The sequence below is a fragment of the Stegodyphus dumicola genome, chromosome 11, assembly GCF_044657685.1.
Source record: "Stegodyphus dumicola isolate Sdum_Otavi_A_Nest chromosome 11, ASM4465768v1".
Taxonomy (NCBI): domain Eukaryota; kingdom Metazoa; phylum Arthropoda; class Arachnida; order Araneae; family Eresidae; genus Stegodyphus; species Stegodyphus dumicola.
The window spans coordinates 22,715,681-22,736,890 of record NC_140778.1 but is presented as its reverse complement, the minus strand read 5'-3'; the positions used below and the strand labels follow the sequence as shown (position 1 = coordinate 22,736,890).

General features: G+C 32.1%; 1 protein-coding gene across 2 annotated transcripts in view; it reads left to right on the top strand.

The window, feature by feature from the left end:
• LOC146993844 (uncharacterized) overlaps nucleotides 1-21,210 on the top strand; it is a 222,568-nt gene that overhangs the window by 5,862 nt on the left and 195,496 nt on the right. Inside the window, exon 2 of one of the 2 annotated variants that reach the window (XM_085826590.1) lies at nucleotides 16,709-17,576. The exons of the other annotated variant lie outside the window; for it this stretch is intronic. The gene's annotated coding sequence lies outside the window, so the exon portion shown is untranslated. Of the gene's footprint in view, nucleotides 1-16,708; nucleotides 17,577-21,210 lie in introns of those variants that run through there. 2 annotated transcript variants of the gene reach the window in all.

Genomic DNA, 21,210 nt, shown 5'->3' with positions numbered 1-21,210 from the left:
TTTTAAGTAAAAATAAGTCGGCGTGTATATGGTTTATGTGTATGTGTTATTTTGAAAAACGCGTAAGGAGGATGGTATTGTGCACTTTTTCCCAATTTTGCAGTGAATATTTGTCATGATTAAGCAGTTTTGTTTGATAAAATTTCTACCATAAGTGTAATTCGGCTAGTAGATTGTTGGAAGAAGTGTTCAGCAGATAAAAAGAAAAGAAACATGTCTTTACTTCGTGAAGACAAAATGGCGGCAGGGAAAAAAAATAGAGGGTTGCTGTAGGAGAGTTGGTCGCCAAATTTTCGCCAAAAAAATCGGCAAGTTACCATAATGTAAAGATCAACCTACTTTCTCTTTAATTCTATAAACAGACATAATTTCTTCTTCAATTACAAAGTTCCGCTGTTCAAATCCTATAATTGCTGTGTCGAAACTACTGACTAATATGTCAGTCGAAATTTTTTCGTTTTCAATAACCTCTGTGTCACTTTCTTCGCTATCGGAAGCGAATTACAATGACGAGGAATTTGATTTAAATCATATCAAAGACGGAGTACATGGAGATGAAATACTACATTTAGTAAACAATTATAAGCCAAATAAAATAAAAACATCTGCCTTGAAGATAATGATAGTGCTGACAGATCAACTTCCAATTCATTGCGCGCTGCGATGCCCCCCCCCCTCCTCGCAGAGCAGCGCGAAATTGATAAACAGATTTCGGAATGGTTAGATAAACAAAGGATATGCCTTTATCCATTTTTTGCAGGAATTCCACTTTTTGTTTAATGGACTTACATAAAAAACATACTTTCGCTTTCTAGATACTTTACATATTAGTAAATATATATTGGAAACTCTATTTGACATAATCGAAAGTTCTAGCTTAATTTTATAAAATTGATCTGCAAAAAATAATAGGATGGATCCAATTCGAAGATTAAGGAACAACGCAGTCTGCAACATTAACTGAATTAGATAATTTTAGCTTAGCTTATACCGTCCGTTATACATTAAGCGCGCATTCGTGAACATATTTTGCGCACCGCATATTCGCAGCCGTAAAGGTGTCTTACGCGCATGTGTCAAAGCGACGCATGCGCAGAAATTTTGTAGCTTTGAGGTCCAGATTATAGATCATTCCAGATTATGGGTGTCCGAATTAACGACTTTTGACTGTACACACTTTTTAAGCCAGAACATCTATGTACAAAAGAAAAATGAAAGTGTCAGTTTCACTTGAAACTTTTACTGCATTCAAACATCGTTGAATGTTATCATAAGTATCTGAAGCATAAAAAAATTGTCTCATATGGTACCCATAATAATACAACTTATAATTGAACTGAAAAAATACTAGCAACATTTGGCTCTTGGTCACAATGTTTATGTTTTTAATTCAAGGAACAAGTTTTTTTAGAATCTACAACAGGTGCTTGTATGGCAGGATTTTCATAGAAATTTGCCAGATTAAATTTTACTCGTTGAAATTTGCCAGGTAATATTTTATTCCATGGAATTTATTGAAGTAACATTGCTGTACTTAACCTGCTTTTTTTTTTATTTAATAAACATCTTTTTTTTTTAAATTATAACCATAAATGCTTTTTTATAATTTATTTACTGTCTTAAGGGTGAAATATGTAATAAAGAAGATTGCGGGTTTTCTTCCACAAAGGATCTGTTGGCGCTTCCTACATTTAATGGATCCTTTGCGGAAGTGCTTCCGAGAATTCTAAATTTCTTATTAAAAAATTCTAAAATTTGAGATATTTATATTAAAAATTTTAGAATTTTTTAAATATAAATATCTCAAATTTTAAAATTTAAATGTTTTTACCCCCAATGCTAATAAATATATATGTTAAATGAAAGTATGGGAGGAGTTTTGCAAATACTATGATAATTAAATAGTTCAAGATTTTTTTTAAAATATTACACCTCATGCTTAGATATATTAATATTTAGTCAGTAAGTTTTAAAATTTATCCATGTAAGTGTATTGTCGCTCGTACATAATATATTTTTCATGATATTCTATATAACTGAATGTAACATACCTACAGACTAGTTCAGCATTTTGTGCAAATTTATATGCATAAATTAAGATACAACTATTTAGTTATAAATACAGACAGGATTTATCTGAAGTATTAGATTTGTCATTTTTCAAAAGTGTCATGAAAATATTCCTGACTGCTTGCTGTAAATACGGCTAATCTTTGGAATATGGTAACAGGTAGTTTGGCGACATTTTGGTAAGGCGATAAAGGTTCTTAACTAGGACTTTAGCAGTGGATCGGGATAAAGTCAATAGTGTGCGCAATGCCAATTTTGTGCAATTCTGAGATTGCTAGCTTTTGTTTGGACATCATTTTGTTTTCACAAAATAAAGGCATGTTTTTTTTTTTTTTTTTTTTTTTTTTTTTTTTTTTTTTTTTTTTTTGTTTTTGTTTTACTCAACATTTTTTTCCAACAATCTGCCAGCTGAATTAGGCTTATACTAGAACTTTTATGGAACAAAAGTGCTTAATCATGACGAAGATTAGGTGCGAAATTGGGAGAAAGTGCAGAAACGCCCACTGCTTGCCACGTTTTTAAGAATTGCACATACACGGTATCATCCATGTACACGTCGACCTATTTTCACTTAAAAAAAATCCCAGAATTGCACAAAAATGCCATTGCGCACACTCTTGACTTGATCCGTGTACACTGCTAAAGTCCTTGGTAGTAAGTTTTATCGCCTTACCAAAATGTCGCCAAACTACCTGTTACCATATTCCAAAGATTAGCAAAACATTTCTTTCAATGTAAGTTGCTTCGTTTTTAGTGTTAATACTTTCTCTTTAATTCGGTACACAGACATAGTATTTTGTTCAGTTAAGTTTCCTTGTTCAAGTCTTGTAATTGCGGTGTCGAGAGTTCCAACTAACTTGCCAATCCAAATTTTTTCATTTTCAATAACCTCTCTCTTAACTTTTTCAGTATTAGTAGCATTATTTTCTGGATCTAGAACCATACTACAGATTTTGCCGTCCATTATTGATGATTCAAAATGAAATATACTTTATTAAACATTTTGTTTCATTTCTTTCGTGTGGTAGTTTCTTCTTATCTGCATCCCCACTAAAAAGTTATGAGCTCGTTGGTGACTTTGAAGAGAATTTGTAAAATCATTGTCGAGTTTGGAGACAAACATCGGTTCGGAAATCATTATATGTATTACTCGGATACTTCTTGGTATTTTGTACTGTTGTTCTTGCTATGTATACAGGAATTTGTTTACACACACACACAAAAAAAAAAAAAAAAAAAAAAAAATTTTGAAAAAAGCACAAACCTTGTATTCAAATTCTAAAATAGGACAGAACAACGTGAATGATAATGGCTTTAAGCAAGCCACAACATGCTTTGTGACAGCAGAACATGAAGTCTGATATTTGGTTGATCTTTAGATTATAGTAACTTGGTGATTTTTTGGCGAAAATTTGGCGACCAACTCTCCTACAGCAACCCTCTATTTTTTTTTCCCCGCCGCCATTTTGTCTTCACGAAGTAAAGACATGTTTCTTTTCTTTTTATCTATTGAACACTTCTTCCAACAATCTACTAGCCGAATTACACTTATGCTAGAAATTTTATCTAACAAAACTGCTTAATCATGACAAATATTCACTGCAAAATTGGGAAAAAGTGCACAATAACATACTCCTTACACGTTTTTCAAAATAACACATACACATAAACCATGTACACGTCGACTTATTTTTACTTAAAGAAACATCCCAGAATTACACAAAAATGGCATTGCGCACACTCTTAACTATATCCACTGCTTTTTTCTCATAAATTAGAAAAATTTCACAAAAATACACGACAATTTTCTGAATCATTAAACCCGGTAAAAAGAACATATATGAAATTACCTGATCGTGAAAAAGTATATACCCTTTCCAAATATGAACATTTCCACATATAAAATAAATAAAATATCCAAAAACTTTTACCTCTAAATCATCTATTTTATTATAAACATCACCAACGAATTCATACTGCAAGCATTACAAATACTTAGTGTCAAATATTTAAATTATTTCCATGCACGTTTACTTCAACTAAAACGTATACCAAATTCCTACAAACATAAAATTCACAAAATAACTATCATTTAATTAAAATATAATTAAATTCAAAAACACTACTTAAAATATAAATAAGCACATACATTAAATTAATAAAAATTAGCTTACAATCCTAATTACTTTAAACTAAATCATTGCTAATAACAGTTTTCCCAATAATACCAAATTACTTTATTTCCACCTTACATTTAGAACAATGCATAAAAATAATATCCTCAAATAATTAAAAATACTAACTTACCTAATCTTCTTCAGAATCTTGCTTACCTGGTGGATACACTTTTATTATGGATTCAATAAAATTATTGAACGATTTTTTCTGCGAATTTTTCCTCCACACTTCCTCCGCTAAATAAAAAGCAAAATTCTCTTTATCACAATACCTCGGAATGGCACTTTTTATAGCACTCCACGTGCCCTCTATTGTATTGGTATGTGCACCTGTTTCCGGATCTTTAAAATAATATTTGTGGTTCACAGATATTCAGATGTTTAAAACCTTCATCTTCCAAACATTCATACGATTTCCAGCAATCTGAAATAATTATAGTACCCGGTAGAATATATTCTTTTATAAAACTTAATAAACAATCTTTACTTCTATCTCACACAACCTTAAAAAAACATTTATTACTACCCCTTTCAATCCCACCAAACATCCATTTTCCTTCCACTCTCCTACCTTTCTGATACTTCCGCTTCCCAAACTTACTCTCATCAATTTCCACAATAACATTCATACCACCAAGCATACCCATATCATTTTCACAAAATTCCACGCACACTTCCCTACAAAAAGAATTCCAATCAGCTGCAGTCCTACTGCTAATTTCTAAATCCGAAATCCAATAGTCAACTGGCAATCTATTCACCCAATAATAAGAAATCAATAAAATCTCACTCATACTCAAACGACTTTCAGCAAACCACGTACCCTTCCTTACACTCCGTTTCTCAAAATGTCGATTTTCACCAGATTTCTTGCACCGCCATTCAAACTTATCGGTAATATCCTTCCTTTCACACAATCTCATTTCATTCCCACATTTTGGACATTCATACTTATCCGCAATTAAACCTACACTCATGCACCCTTCAACCAGTTCTTTTGAATTATCACACAAACGCATTAAAAATTTAGAATTCACTTTAGACAGCGCCATACAATCCCAAAATTATTCAACTCTACTTCGCACAACACACAATGAAGCTTAATACAAAATAATATACAGCCACAGATATTTTTCCAAATTCCCCCCTTTTCTGATTAAAGAACCGTAATTCGTCCATTAATATCACATGACATATCCCATGATCTCTCATTTCCCTCACACAAAATAATGCATAATCGGAACTGAGTACTGCTCACATTATTACCAAAGTCCCAGGTAGTAACCTTTATCGCCTCCAAAATGTCACCAAACTACCAGTTACCATATTCTAAAGATCAGCCTGATATTTCACCAAAGACCTGCAGCTTTTGTGATTGCTCAGCAAAACATTGAAATTCCTATAGGAGGAATTTTTGTAGTCTGAGTGTCAAAATTTTCTACACAGCCATTTCGGGCAGATGCTACATGCATATCTGGATTGCCACATAAAAAATTTTTCGTGACATGCTGCATTACCTCATCAGCAGTTTGTCAAGGCTTTCCTGTGTGTCTAATGAGAAAGTATTGAATATATAGTAAAATGCAGATATGAATACATTATCTGAAGGAAACCAGCACAATACTTGTTTTTATTTAAGCGAAGTTTTTATATTATCAAGAGCATTTAACAATTCGAGATAAAGTAACAAATAAAGTAACTCATTTTTAACTATGCTTTTGATTATTTTGATTAGTATTTAATCCATACAGAAACTAATATCAGATTACTACTTATATTAATAAAATGACGGTATATACAGATTAATTTCGCACTGTCATTTAAAGTAAAAAAATTTTATTTTTATACCTTAAATAAGAAGATGTAAATTATTAGAAGGTTTTAGGTTATTCTGATGGATTTTATAATTTATAATAAGTTAATATGTGCAGATATTGCTATTTATATAAAATAAGCATAATTATTGAAATACAATAAAGTAAAAAATATCATATAAATGAATAAACAAGGCCAAGTTTTAAATATATAAATACAAGTGTGTGTAGTAAAGGATATGTACCCAGGCCCGCACATAGCCTAATCGGCGATGTTGTGCAAATGTCTAGCGAGCGCCTTTATGCTGTATGCCTTTTGCTTACGGTTAATATATAAATGAGGTATTATTAACATAGTAATATAGAAAACTCAAAAAATTACATTTCATCTTTTAATTTGTCTAAATGTCCAAACTTTTTGTGCTTTGCTAACACCCACACGCGAACATTTTTATTGAAGAATTATATATACATTTATGTTATAAAAAGCCGCCCAACTGATATGGTGGTTAGCGTTGCTGACTGCAGTGCGAAAGTGCTCGAGTTCGAATCTCGGAGAAGGCATGCATATTTGTAAATGTATAGTATCTTTGCGGCATGGGGTACTCTAAATATGCGAGGCGAAAGTCTTATCGAAAGATTGGTGGTAGGAAAAGAGGGGTGGGAGACGGTCGTATCCATCCCCCCCGGATGCTGTCATCAAATTTGGGGTGGAAACTGAGCTTTAGCGCACTGTCACTTGTAAGGTGCTGAAGGCTGTTGCCAACGTCAGGTATATCTTGCGCTCCTTGCCACGAGGAATTTCGTAGACCTTGGGCTGACCGTAGGTCAGACAAGTGAGCATTAGTCAACAACAACAACCTGTTATAAAAACGTAACACTGCAAGCAAAGCGAAATTGGATATCAAATATATTGCTGAATACTGCGCTATATTTTTGACAACGTTAGAGTTTCAACCGGTAGTGCTATATTTCCTGCAAATTGTTGCAAAAACTGCAGTTCATGTATAAAAAGTCTATAGATATTTATATCGCTTTGATTTTTATCAGTTAACGCTTTTTACAGTTTTTGACATATAAGTTGAGGTGATCTTGTAAATCTTTGTGAATGGTGATCTTGTAAATATGTGATGCCAATGCATATGCAAGAGTACAAGCGAGTGCCATAGACGCAATCGACAAATTGCTTAGTCCTTATCTTGCGTCTACTGTTGCAATGGTAGTAATTTGTGCAACATTTATCTTTTTTTTCTTTTTTTTTTGCGATTTTTTTTTTCTGACTGCTTGTAGTTATTGAAATTCTACATAAAAAAGGTAAGTGCAGTTACATATTATGTTAAACTTAACTTTGTAAGTCAGAAAAGCGATGATTTTACCATAATTACTCAAAAAAGGTTTTTATTACATGAACCATTTGTTTATTAAACTGAAAATGATTATCTTTTGAGAAGAAAGGATTGACATGTTTACGGAGTATCACTGAATATAAAATATACCTATTGGATATTTGAAGAAGGAAAAATATACAAGGTATTCTGAAATCAAAATCTGGCCTTTTTCCGATTTTTAGCTGTATGCAAAACCGAAGGAAAAAGTTTCGTTATTTCATTGCATCTTGAATGCATACTTTAAGTTTGATTTATTTACTTTAATAAACAAAAGAATAGTACCACCTCCTTGAATTATTTGGTATTGATCTAATACTTCATATATTTTCAATTAGCAATGGTTTAAGGTATACTCAGCTTTTCAGAAGTAAGGTAAAATATTTCAAACAGTGACTTTCCAAGTGTTTTTAAGAAGTGTTTTATGCAACAGTTCTTATAATACAGTGAAATACGTTTAATGTGAAAATGTGTTGGACAAAATATCGGTTAATACAAAATAATACATTGGTTCCCACAAACTACAGTAGAAGTTCAGAAATCCGCAAAGCTTAGGACCAGAGGTTGTGCGGATTTTAGGATTTTGCGCATTTCAAGACAGAAAAGATAATATTCAGACTAAAAGTGCAAAATAAAAAAGGAGTATTAGATACATTTAATTAAATTATTATATACATTATTTCAATAATTAATTATATGCATTAAATTATTATTACATTCATAAACTGATATTATATTGTTCATTTACGTTAGGCTCTTCTATTTTTAAATCAGCATGAATCTGCTTCTTTTCTCTCAGGAGTAGGCCTGAAATAGGTATCCCATCACTTCGTCGCTGCCGGAAACACTCGTACAAGACAGTATCGAGGTTTGCCGATTTCGCCTCATGTAAAGATTTCCTGTTTCGGATTCCGTTGTTAGAATCACTGTTGTTGTAAAATTTCAACAACTTTTCTTTATTGTTCCGTATATCATACACAGTCCGTGTGGTAATTCCATACGATTCTGCTATAAATCGAGCAGTAGCACCTGCCTCCACGTGGACCTGGGACATTGCGGCTCACGATGAACTGGAAGTTGATCTGTCAGCACTATCCTTAACTTCAGGAGAGATGTTTTTATTTTATTTGGCTAATAATTCCTTACTAAATTTAGTATTTCATCTTAATGTACTCCGTCTATGATATGGCTTAAATCAAATTCCTCATCATTATAAATATCACGAATACACATCAAATAGTTTTTTGGTTGCAATTTTCTAATTTCGACTATGCGTAATGTATGCTTTACGCATGCGCGCGTTGAAAGAAATGTTTAATAAAGTAAACAAATAAATATTAAGCTTTTTTTTTTTTTTTTTGTAAATTTTGATACCCTTTAGATCATAATTGCTCTTTATTTCATAAATTACGGTTTCATATTTTTTATTTTATAATTTCTGCATGCCATCTTACCAGATTCAAACTGATGATCTATAATCCGGCAAAACCGATAATCCGGAATGGAAGTGCTGACGAGTCCGGATTAAAGACTTTTGACTGTATATGAACATCTTATATAAATTATAATTTACAAGGCAATAATATAAGTGATTATTTATCCTGCCTAAGAGTTATATTTATAAATTGATAACCATATGTGCTGAATACAAGAAATAACATTTGATGGAATTATATACACGTGTTTATGCCTACTATTTGCAAGCCAGTTTACTGAAAGCAACAGGTAGAGAAGTTTTTGACTAGATATTTTGTTACCTTTATAATGGAAAAAAATTGTGCACATGAAAAATGTGTTTTAAGTGATATTGTTGTACCGAGTAACAGTATTATAGAGTTTGCAGTCAAAAATCAAAATATTCGCTTGCCTGACGACTTTTGACTGTATTTATACTCTGCCTGAAAACTGGTAAGGAAGAGTTTGATTTTTTATCATTCTTGAACAAAATGGCATGTATTTGTTGAATATTTTGCGTTATCATTAATTTGCTAAATTGCACAGATTAAAACATTTTTTAAAACGAAATAATATATATATATGCACCTTACAGATATTTATCGTAGTTACAAAAAATTTATTTTTAAAGATCGTATCATATAGTGTCCTGTACATTTATTTATCCTGTGACTACAGTGATCAGGAATAAAAATTTCCATAAATGAACTATTCCTTAATAATTATTAAACAGCATTTCTTCTTAGCCAATAGTAAGCTATTTTAGCTGTTGTCAGTACACTAGTAGTGTAACTAAGTATGAAATTCTATCAAATATTTTTCTTGAATAAATGTTTTTATTGTTACTACATAGTATGTTATTTTTAAAATACTTTCTAATATCCATAATTAGAATTAAATTCTGGCATGGTTATTTTGAAATTTCAAGATATTTATTGCCATGATATACTGTAAGAGCATCACCGCCTGAAAATATTATGAAATGCTAAATTCCAGGTACATTAGAACTTAAATTATCTGAATTATTTTTGACTGGAACCTATTCGAATAATTGTATTTTTTCCGAAGCAAGGTCTATGGACTCGTGAATTAATTACTGAATAATGTACTGTATGTTAAAAATAAGAGGGAAAAAAAAACTATTTTTGAAGAAAAGAGGTTTTAATTAAATAAAATGAAAAGACACTTTTACATCTATGTGATATAGTGTATATTTACAGCACTTACAAGTGCTTAAAGTAATTGCTTGCTGAACATCTCGTAAAGTAAGGTGTTTGACTGTCTTCATCCATTTTCGGACAGCGGAGTCATGCGTTTGCGTGACAATGAGAAGCTGTATGTGGTCGGTCACATTTGGGTTGATGCTCCTTCGAATGCTGATCATTTGCGGTCAAGTCGTAAATCATAAAGAAACGAAAACACGAGGATGCAAGAAATAGGAGCATGAATATCAAAAGCATACTTTAAAATGGCTGTTTGAATTAGGCTGTTTGAATATATGTAAATACTTTTATTGAAATTATATGTCAATTGTATGTCATGCATAATGTAACATGAAAAGCCTCAACAGTGTGAAATGTTGCTGGGGAAACAAGGTTATAGTGATAAGTACATTTAACATTAATTTAATTAATTAATTACAAATTAAATGGGTGTCTCACCAAATTAATGACTGCCAAGCTGGCATTGGTCTTGGCAACTAATTTTTATCTCTTAAACTTCCAGAAGTCTATTCCTTGAGAAAATAAATTTTATGAAGCCATCCTCGGATCTGAGTGCATTCAATCCATTACAAACCTGTAGACATATAACAATATCAAATTCTGAGCTTACAGACTCTGTTGGCTTTCAGCATGAAAGAAAATATATTATCCAATTGTGAAACTCTTCTGAACATGAAAGCTGAAGGAGACATTGCCAATCATTTCAGCAGAAGCAGATTATTGAGAGACTCAAATTATGGATAATGCATGTAAAAAGCTAACATCATTTAGAATTTTTCACATTGCATTGCCATTCTTTACCTATTTTTAAAGTTGAATGTGTTGTTTATGAATACATGTTGTAGCTTTCAAAATACTCCACTTCATGATTGCATTGTGACATCATCTTTATTATTGGAGTAAATCACACATTGGTGTATGTGTTAATAGCTCTATTATGGCATTACAAATCTCTCACTAAATTTTTTCAAGGGAAAAATTTTCTGAAATATGCCAGTTACTTGAATAGCTGATAGTTTGTCTTTACTGTATGTATGTAGAAATTCTCTCAGGCAGACTTTATTTATCATAGTATTAAGCTACATAAAATTTCAGTTCACTTTTTTTCAACTGTGGTATGAAAAATTTTCTCTTCAAATAAATAATAAGTGTTAAGAATACAAGATAATTAGATACTTGTATATACACTGAATTAGGGGATCTTATTTGATGTGCTGGTAGGCACATTTTTTACTTCCATGAAGTAAAGGAAGTATAGTATTCACGAAAAATTCTGGGTACTACGTTTCAATGAAAATATCCACCCTGACCTTTATCGAAGCAATTTAATGATGTTGTTACATGATATCTGTATGTAAGAACAGAATAATGGATTCTTTTCCCCTGACAAAACATATAAAACCGATTTAAAATGGATTCAGAAGAGTTTTTTTTTTCATGGCATTTGTACATACATATGTATGTATCTCGCATAACTAAAAGGAATAGCCTCAGCATGTTGATATTTTGAATGTGAGACTGCTATTACATGTAGATGTGCACCTCCCTGTTTGGTAGAAATTGGCTGCACCAAAAGTATAGAAATATCCATCCTATTACTTAACTCTGAGTTCAGTTTTTTTTATTCTTATGTGTTGGTAATTTGTGCATTTTTTGCTTTAAAAATTATTGAATTATAACAAATGTTCAACGTTATAGTTGTAGAATTATCAACAATTTAAAAGTTGTTTAAGCTTAATTTATTTACTATGGCAGCTGTAGTTGTTTATATTTGGAAACTTAGCAGAATAGTGGATCTAGAGAAACTAAGCTTCAACAACAACAAACTTAACTTCTTCTTTATCATTTAAGTTATTAAATTTTCTCATGTATTGACTCAGCATAGCATCCATTATAAATAAAGTCAGTTTCTACACTTTCAGTGTCTTTTTGACAAGTAGGAACAAATGAAAACTTTTAGTGTTGTACACCCAAAAATTTGCTTTTTTGCCTGCTGGCTGAATTGCTTGGTTTTGCGCAGAAATTCTAATTTTAATTGTAAAAATTTTTTTTTCTTGCATTTTTAGTATTGTTAATTTGTTGTTGTTTTGGTAATGTTTAGTGTGCTGCTAATTTTGAAAATGGCCATTGTCTTTTGCATCTTAAGTTTGGGAAAAGTTGGCGGACAAAAATTGGGTGGAATCAGAATGTTCCACAAATGTTAGCACATTCAAATTAAATCTAAAAATTCTGTTAGCAACCTTAAAACTATTAGTTTAATTATATTTTGTCTTAAATTCATAACAGAACTAATTAAACACAGAATCCCGTGTAAATGGAAAGTCTAGTCTCAACTGCTTATATAGGGTTCCAGAATTTAAATTTTTTTTCGTTACTTGAAAACAATTATTTCATGGAATGTAGTTTTCATTTTCCCAGTGTCAGTCAAATGTAAATGTTTTAAATTAGCTTTCTCTAGATAGATAGGTTTGCGATATTACTCATGTATTTTTTTACTTTTTACTATTTCTATTGAAAACTCTGTAAGTAATTTAAGTACAAAGGATGCAGTTGGAGTAAGAAAATAACAAATGAAAACGATGCAAGGAAAAATCAGTAACTCTGAGCTTTTTGTATTTAAAAAAATAAAGAAAACCTGCATTTAAGTTAGACTAAATACTAATAGTGATATGTTATTTTATCTAATAAAATATCGTCATTATTTTTTATGTGAATCCTGACTCTCATTGTTGTCCTATACTGTCTCTAGATCTCAAATCATGTACGTAGCGTATTCGGAAACTAAGTACCATTTTATTCTAGTGCCGTCGCAGTGCTGTGGTAGGCATCCCGTGCATGGGCACTAGTTTTCTTGTTCACTGACTTTCAATTGTCGCAATTTTGTTTGCTCTATGTTGTGTTTTCAGTTTGCTGTGCACATTCAAAATGTTTAGGACAATTAGTTCTCCCCCTAACTGTGAGATTCATGCTGTGATTAAATTTTTGAACGCGAGGAATGTTAAACCGGCCGAAATTTATCGTCAAGTGACAGAAGTTTACGGTGAATACGCGATAAGTGATGGAATGGTAAGAAAGTGGGTAAGAATGTTTAATGCATGTCGAACAAATGTCCACGTTGAGGCTCGGAGTGGTCGGTCTTCTGATGTCACAAAGTTGATAAAGCAATTCATGAGAACAGACGCTTCACAATGAGAACTCTTTCAGAGGCATTTCCACAAATTTCATGTACTTTTTTGTTCGAAATTGTGTCTGACTGAGCTTGGGGCCAGCGCTTTGGATCTGATGATGACATGAAAAATGCTGTGGAGTCGTGGTTATCGAAACTGGCGGGAAGTTTCTTTGACGATGGTATACAAAAACTGGTCACCCGCTATGAAAAGTGTTTGATCATTGGCGGAAACTATGTTGAAAAATAGTTTAAGACATTTTTTTTTTTCCGTGTAAAAATAAAATTGGATTCGAAAAAATTGTTTTGCTTTTTTTTTTTTTTTTCAAAACGGTTTTTAGTTTCCGAATACTCCTTGTAATACTGCTGGTACTGCTTTCTGTGTTGTCTCCTTCAACTTTCAGCTCATCACCTTTCAGTCCACCTTCCCACATGCAGTTATCTTCAGAATTGTACGGACCATTAAGATATTCCCATTTTCTTGAATCCCTTCTCTATTATTTCTTCGTGAATTAGAGCCCATTTACAAGAAAATCAGTTAGTAAAAAGAAATTAACCGCTATGTACAGAAACTAATTATAAAATTCAGAGGTGATCGCTTTCTGAATACCGTGACGAAATTGAAATTTATATAGCTGCATAAAATATTTTCAGAAACTTCGGGTAAAGTGCTTATGAGAAATATATAGATATTTACCTAATTAACTATGGTAATAAATTAATCGAGACACAACTGACAACATTAATGTACAAACCTGTTTAAAACCTGCCTTTTATTTTCGTTTACCTTGTTTATAAATAGATTTAAAATTAAATATTAGTTTATTGCAATTTAAATTAGTATAATAAACTTAATGTAGTTATAATGCTGAACCGTACATTATAATTTATCAATACATTATACAATAAAAAGATACAGTCAAAAGTCGTTAATTCGGACATCCATTAGACGCATGCGCATAAGACCTGTACTGCTGCGAATATGTGTGTGCGCATGCGCAAAATACGTTTACGAATGTGCATTTAATGTATAACGGACGGTATAAGCTAAGCCAAAATTATCTAATTCAGTTAATGTCGCAGATTGCATTGTTCCTTAATCTTCGAATTGGATCTGGCTTATTATTTTTTGCAGACTGTTAGAGCAATTTTATAAAAGTAAGCTTGAACTTTCGATTACGTCAAATAGAATTTCTGATATATATTTACTAATATGTAAAGGATCTACAAAGTGAAAGTATGTTTCGAAGTTCACATTAAACAAAAAGTGGAATTGCTGCAAAAAATGGATAAAGGCATATCCTTTGTTTATCTAACCATTCCGAACAAAATCTTTTTATCAATTTCACGCTGCTCTGCGGTGGGGGAGGGGGACGCCGGGCACGCAATGGATTGGAAGTTGATCTGTCAGCACTATCCTTATCTTCAGGGCAGATGTTTTTATTTTATTTTGATGCTAAAGCAAAGTTTAAAGTTTAAAGAAATTAAACATTTAGCAGTAGTAGCAATAAAAGCTCCCTGAGATATGTTGTGCAGACATTGAAGACAATAAAAAATTTTGAACTTAACCAATTTATTAACAATATAATAAAGAATAAAAACACAGAAAATAAATTTCAACAATATCAGAGTCTTAGGAAAAATATAATATAACCATCATTCATCAAATAATATTTTTACTTGGTCTCCAAAACACTGGCATTCAATACAAATAAAATGTCCTAAACAGTAATTAAGCGACCTAAAAATGAAGCTGGCTACACATTCAATAAGTCCATAATGAATGGTCAAGAAAAACGCCTGAAATTTAAATCAAGTTTTTGAAAACACTTAAAACCGGCCTAACTCCGTTTGCACAAGGAATCGCCGCCTTTATTGAAGAACATGGATGCCGTCCACGGCAGTCACTCACATGGTAGCCTATGGAACCAAGGAATTTATTCCGGAACAATAATCTTGTGGACATGAACCAAGGAACTTTATTCAGGAACAGCCATCCCGCAAACCGGAACCAAGGCACTTTAATCACCGGACTACATGCATCCTTCTGAAGGGGCTGGAAACCGCTCACTCAAGTGCCAGGAAAGCAGGAACTAAAAGGGTTGAGCCAGGTCAGGTCAGGTCATAACATTTACATTGAAGTACCGTACTAATTAAAGTACATTACTCGACCTGTTTGTAGATATCCATTTAAGGCTTTGTAGAATGGTGGAGTGTATATCCAAATTGGGCATATATGAGTAAAGGTAAAAATACTTGATGTTGAGAAATGCCGGAAAAGTAACCAGAGGTGGCACCATCTAGGTGCGAGAGAGTGAACTAAGAGGGGATGTAATAACATCCAGTCTAAGTGTGGGTCACGTGGCCTATCCCATGATGGTGATTGGTCAGGCAAGAAGAGCTGTAGTATACATAATTTGTGCATTTTTTAAATAATGAAAGTCTATTTACAAGTGCAGTTACATTTTTGTTGAATGGCGTGAATAGCGCACAAGTTGGTATCTTCGAACAATCCTACGAAGTAAGCTGAGCCAGAGCGACGCGAGATACTTATAGCAGAAGTAGGAATGACGTCATTTCACGGCAACCAATCAGCTATCGGCTTTTCAGATGACGTAACATCATGTTTCGTTTTTGCATCTCAATTAGGTTGAAACAGTCCGTTCTCAATGCAAACAGTGGCAGCAAGAAAAAGAAGTAGAAGTAACTACTATATTACTTTAAAATAAGAACTAAACTAAATAAACATTTCAAGAAGGAGAGATGATGCAGTAAAAGGTTTAAAATAAGCTATATTTTCCAACATATTTGGCTTATAATTCCTTACCAAATGTCGTATTTCATCTCGATGTACTCCGTCTTTGATATGATTTAAATCAAATTCTTCGTCATTATAATTTGCTTCCGATAGCGAAGAAAGTAACACGGAGGTTATTGAAAACGAAAAAATTTGAGTTGACAAATTAGTCGGTATTCTCGACACAGCAATTATAGGACTTGAACAGCAGAACTTTATAACTGAACAAGAAATCATGTCTGTTTATAGAATTAAAGAGAAAGTATTATCACATAAAAAACGAAGCAACTTAAACAACTTACATTGAAAAAAATTTTTAATAAAGTTAACAAATACATATTAAGCTTTTTTTTGTATATTTTTGATACCTTTTAGATGATAATTGTTCTTTATTTCATAAATTATGGTTTCATATTTTTAATTTTATAATTTCTGCATGCCATCTTACCAGATTTAAACTGATGATCTATAATCCAGAAAAATCGATAATCTGGAATTGCCGAAGTCCCGACGAGTCCGGATTAACGACTTTTGACTGTATTAGTTTTAACTGTTCATAAGAATTTGTATGTAGCAAATGAACTATGCATATAATTCATTAGAATGATTTTTTTCTTTCAGCATTCATCTGAAGGCGATATTTAGCGTACCCTAAAGTTTTAAACACTTGTTTGCACTAGCAAAATTCTGAGAATGGACAAAGCCTGAAACTGTACTGAACAGGTAAACTGTTTCTCAGCCTGAACTGGAACATGTATACTTGATGACTCCATTAATGTAATGTTTTGATTGTTTATTTGGCCAAACTGATATAAACATGGAAAATGTAAAACTTTGTGATATGAAGATTTGATCAGCCAGAGATGTGCAAGTTATCAGGAGGTATTATGTTGACATTGCATGCTGAGTGTAATACTTCTTTGGCGAAATGAAGCAACTCCAATGATGGAACACAGAAAAAAACTTTATTTAGCACTCAAAATGGCGACATACAAACAAGAAGAGAAAACATATTCTAACATTTAAAAATAAATTACATTCTTCGTGCGAGAGTCGCACGAGGCACTCGAGTCTGGTTTCAAATATTGCCATTCACAAATACCTTAATGTTCATCTATTCAAATTATTTAAACTACAAGATTTTAATATTATTTAAATCTGTTACATGAGCAATATGGTACAAAATTCAATGTAAGATTTTAGATGTTCCAAAAATGTACTTATATGCTATTTTATATGATAAAAAGCTAAAAATTTCTCAAACTGAAAACAATATTCTTTTTCTTGTAATTTGTAATTTTCTGCAGAGATTAAAAGAAATTTTATGTAAATTGAGCCTTTTCTTTAACACTGATGGTCGTATGTAAAGATATCAGTCTACTAGGTCATAATTAATGCTATGTAATATATATATGTATTTATATAAGTATACAGAGAATGTTATTTATGCAATATATTTAATGAAAGCAATACTAAGATGTGATATATAAATTGAGATATCCAATATATAATTTCATTTTGAATTTAAATACTTATATAAATAAAAAAAAAATATTTTTGCATTTAATTGCATAGATTTCTGGCAATATTTAAAATGATATTCATTGGTATTTTTTACAAATTCAGCTTGTATTCCTTTTGCTTATTCTAATTGTTTTTAATCTGATTAGAAATCCTTAGGTTAACCTCCACCTGTTATGTTAATATTGCTTGATCAATACTTGATATTACTACAGATTCACCAGCACATCGTTTATGACAAACCAACATCAACTGACGACTACTTCACTTCAGTTCAACCAGCAACTAGTGTGTTGCCACATATATAATCTTCCCTCTTTTGGGAGAGCCATAGGAATCACTGCATTACATAATTATCATATTTGGATGGTTGATATACATTAGGACCACTTCTTGTTTTATATACACAATCACAATTAATATTATTGCTATTATCTTGATGGTGAGAATCATTATGTATTTTAGGAAGTCGACTACTTATATTTTCGTTTTCTCATTACATAGATCATAACAGTCTAATGTCACTAAATTCTTCTGATTTTTAGATTTCTTAAATGGAATTAATGCCGTCTTATTACCCTATTATCTTTTGTTCTAATCCAATATGATCTAGGAGTTGAATGCTTTTTTAAAACTATAGCAGGCTCTGATTTATTTTCCCATCTCAACATTACCTTTTCCCCAGGAATAAATTCAGGTCTTTCCCTTACATGCGTATTATAATAGATTTTAGCCTGTTTCTGCTTACTCCTCACCTTTTCTCTATATTGATCTTTTACAGTTGATTTCAATTCTGTTTGTGTAATTGGCAATTGTGTTCTTAAATTCCTACTTAATAGCATTTGACTTGGTGATAAAATTTATACCTGAAACTGGAGTATTTCTATATTTCAGTAAAGCCTCATTTAATTTCTTCAATCCTTCTTTTCTAAATAAACTTTTAGCTATACCTATCAACTTCTCTGCAAATCCATTAGCTCAGTGGTGTGCAAACTTTTTTCGACTGCGACCCCTTTTTTAGAGAGAAAATTTTTGGCAACCACTAGAGATAAATGTTCACAAATACGATGTATATTTCGCACATTTCTTTCGTTTCATCGAATAAAAACATCATCATATCTGACTCATATTTATTTTATTTATAATTTTAAGGAAATACTTTTTGTATAACACAAAAATCAGTAAATTGCCCTTTAATGAGATATATGGGGCTTCAAGTTTCTAATTATCTCATCGATGTTTGGATGTATGTTGCTAATTGCAATTCGCATATCATCTTCAGGGTTTAAACGTGAGTGGTATTTAGTTTTTATTGAAACTAATTTGCTAAATCCAGTTTTCACATAAATACGTTGATGCAAATTGTATTAACACTCTGATGGCATTCTTGCGTAAAACGGAATATTGTTTTTCCACAGATAGCCAAAATTTTTGGCAAGGCTGAGTCTTAAATTGATTTCGAAGAGTATAATCAGTAATTAGATCTATCAATTGCTCTTTCTCACTAATTTGAAGAGTTGAACTGCATATGTTAAAGGAAAATGGATCACAAATCCAACCAAGATCGTTTTCAGGAAAATCCTCGAATCTTCTCGAAAATTTTTCCTTTAATTTTACAATGTGATTGGAAATGATGTTTTTAAATGTAAATATATCTATATTATTTTCTTTGATAAAATCGTTAAAGCAAGGGAACATGTTGATGTTGTTTTTATTCAGTTCAGTTTGCCAGAGACTAAGCTTGTTCTTAAAAGCTTGAATTTTACTGGCTGAAGTTATGATAGTTGAATTCTCACCCTAGAAGCTCATATTTAAGTCGTTAAGTTTTTCGAAAATATCAACTAAATAGCTCAGCTTCCCTAGCCAAACTTCATTGATATAATAACTTGCCAATCTATTTTTCTTTTCGATTAAAAACATGTACACTTCATTTCTCAAATCAAATATCCATTGTAGTATTTTCCCACGTGAAAGCCATCTGACTTCGGTGTGTAACAGTAATCTCTCATACGTTGCGCCCATCTCATTGCAAAGTATTGAAAAGAGACGGCTGTTGTGGCTGTTGCATTTAATGTAGTTAATTGAACTAACAGCATCTTGTAATATGTTGTGCAACTCTTCATCCATATCTTTTGCAACAAGAGCTTGCCGATGAATCATATTAAATACCATATGAGGCGCCACCTTCTGAATTAAGCCTCTGAGCCCTTTATTCAAACCTGTTAATGCTGCAGCACCATCAGTACAAACCGCAACACAGTTTGCCCAGGTAAGGGACTTTGTTTCAAAATATTCATTTATTACTTCGAATATTTTTTCTCCGGTTGTTTTTCCTTCCAAACTTTTGCAACATAAAAATTTTTCTCTTATATCTTCATTAAAAATAAACCTAATGTAAATAATTAGTTGTGACATTTTAGTAATGTCGGTAGTCTCATCCAGTTGTAAAGCAAATACAGATGAATTTTGTATGCGTTTTATGACTTCTGACTCGATATTTCGTGACATTTCGGAAATCCATCAAGACACGGTATCTCTTGATAATGGTATTGTTTTTATTCATTTCCATATTTATCGCCATGCATAATTGATGTCTTAGTTGCTGCAGGAAGGATAAGGGATTCTCCAATTGTATGGGGTTTCATTGTTTTTCCTATTAGATAAGTGCGGCCGAGCGGTAAAGTCGCTGAACACTGGTAGTTCGTTCCGAGGTTCGAATCCCATGAACAGACTGGTTAGTTTGCGCACCACTGCATTAGATTTAGGATATCGAGGAATGCTAGTTATTATTTCAAATCACCAATCCCTTGTGAAACTCTTGATTTTCCAACTATTAATCGGTACATTATCACAAATTAAAGTTTTGGGAATTCTATGCGTTGCAAATATCGATTTCAATTTGCTAGTAACTTCCACTGCACTTTTATTTTTTAGAGGAATTATGTCTACCCAATTAGTTAAGTAAGAGCCTCTTATTAGATAACTTTTCCCCGCATACTCACAGATATCAGCACCAACTTTTTTATAAGGTAAACTGGGAATCTCATGAGACACAAGAGGTACTTTTAGAGGCCTGAACCTATCATTAGGCATATAGAAACCATATTCTCAATGTCGCTGTTGATTCCCGGCCAAAATAGTACTTGTTGAGCCCTAGCTTTTGATTTTTCAATCGCACAGTTAGCTTCATGCAATAATGTTAACATACACTTCCTTAATGCAACAGGTACTACAATTTGATTATTAAAAAAACTAAATCTTTTCAAACACTCAACTCATTTTTAAATATAAAACAAGATCTTGCTTCTTTAGGAACTTTATCAAAATTCAAAGACAATCCATTTTGCAAATATACTTTCACTAACGTTAACCCTTTATCTTCTAATGTAGCTTTCTGAAATTCCCTTTTCTTACTCTCAGACATTTGCAGTTGTTTGTTAGTGTATGAACAATCTCTGTCATATCCATGTTTCCATTTGCATGTGTATCAATAAAGGAACATGACAGTAAATCTGCAATATACATATAGAGTCAAATGTCTTTAAACCGGACTCGTCGGGACTTCGGCGATTCCCGATCATCGGTTTTTCCAGATTATAGAT